General features: G+C 54.0%; 1 non-coding gene across 1 annotated transcript; it reads left to right on the top strand.

Annotated features, from left to right (window-relative positions):
* The first annotated feature begins 634 nt into the window (after positions 1 to 634).
* On the top strand, positions 635 to 706 carry TRNAQ-UUG (transfer RNA glutamine (anticodon UUG)). Its single transcript has one exon. It is a non-coding gene; the product is annotated as a tRNA-Gln (tRNA).
* Positions 707 to 1662: the final 956 nt, after the last annotated feature.

Below are 1662 nucleotides of genomic sequence, written 5' to 3'. Positions count from 1 at the left end.
CCAACTCAGAGGGGCAGAAGGGTTACATGGGCAATTGCCTGACCCATGGCAGAGGATATTGGAAGCTGAACATCCAGATCTTGCAAGATAAAGGAGCAGGGGGGAGCGAGGCCTGGCGGTGTTTGCAGAATGGGAAAGCATCAGAGAGTTCTATGGCAACCAGAGGGATTGGTGGGAGTCTGTGAGGGAGGAGTTGGCAGCTTTGTTCTGGTGGTCAGGGAAACACTGCAACATTAAAGAAACCAATGGTGCCAAGTTCTGCGGCGTCATCTGTGGGATTTCCACAAGAGCATCCAGGCTGAGGAGCCAGTCAGCGTGTGACTGTACGACCGGATCAAGTGACAGTTGGCCGAGTTCCAGTAGATGAGGCTGCAGCTGGCTGATTTGAGTGGAAGCACGGAGTGAAGGGTGAGGTGGCCTCCCCTGACATTTTTGCAGCCTACAGGGAATGGAGACAAAGCAGGGAGATGCAGGGACTCAGGGCAGGACCCCTCGAATCTGATAGTGCAGGATCACAGTCGCTGGAGGAGGAGAAACAGTCCTGTGAGAGGAAGCTGCTGGTGGGAAGCAATAAGTGCAGAGTGCAAACCAGCCAGCTGAGAGTCACAGGGGTCTAGAAAATGTGGTAGCTGCAGGTCCCATGGTGTAATGGGCAGCACTCGGGACTTTGAATCCTGGAATCTGAGTTCAAATCTCAGTGGGACCTCCTGTAGATATGTAAGTTTGCTGCAAAGCCTTGTGGCTCAATGTGTTTGGCTACCATTATGCTGGGTGACTGATGCCCACTGGAGATAGGTCTTTGAATAGGCTGGTGGCTATAGGCAGGAGTCCTAGAACTTAACAGTCTGGTTAGAGATTCCTGGGGGTTGACCATATGGTTGTTTCTCACTGCTTCACCTGAAGTCCCCAACTTTGGTCCCTGCAGCTGCCATGCTCTTCCTCTTGCCCAGATGGCATTTAAAGGAAGGAGTGCCAGGGTCAGGCTTCATAGTCAGGGCTAGGCAGGAGGGAGGAAGAGTCCCAGGCTGGAGCCCAGCACACCTCTCCTCTTCTGGGCACCTGGAGCAGAGGTGGCTGGTGATGACAGCTCCAAGGGAAGGCTTAAAAGCCACAAAGCAACAGAGTGCAGGGCAAGAGAGGGGAGAATCATGCCTTTGCATGGCCAGCAGACAGCCACAGAGACACCCGGCCAGCCTGCTCCCTGCTCCCTGGCATGCCAAACCCCCACTGAAGGCCACCCACGGACCAGCATTCGTTCTGCAGCCAGCATCACAAGGTGGTTGGAAAGCAAGTGGGGCCTCTGACTGTTCCCACTCAAGGGGCTCCTTTTGGCGGTGGGGCAGGAGATATTTCCCCCAAGAGGCTTTTTCCCAGCTGCTGAGAAGCACAGAAGTAGCCGATGTTTGCTCTTGCAGTGAAAGGGGTTAATACGTTTAGGCGGCCTGGCTAGCTCAGCTGGCAGCACCTCTGGCTCTTACTCTGAAGGTTGAAGTTACAATTCCCTGTCTGGGTGCTAGGGGCTCCTCTTCAACAATACAACACACAATCTGCTTAAGCCCCCACCCAGTAATCTGGGGAAACTAACCCTGGCCACTCACTTGGGTGCCTACTAAGAGCCCAGATCCTTTCCCCACTCACAACCACCTGAAGTGTTAGAAAAAG

Source organism: Chelonoidis abingdonii, chromosome 21 (assembly GCF_003597395.2).
Source record: "Chelonoidis abingdonii isolate Lonesome George chromosome 21, CheloAbing_2.0, whole genome shotgun sequence".
Classification (NCBI taxonomy): Eukaryota; Metazoa; Chordata; order Testudines; family Testudinidae; genus Chelonoidis; species Chelonoidis abingdonii.
The sequence above is the reverse complement of the archived record's forward strand: the minus strand, read 5'-3'. Positions and strand labels throughout refer to the sequence as shown.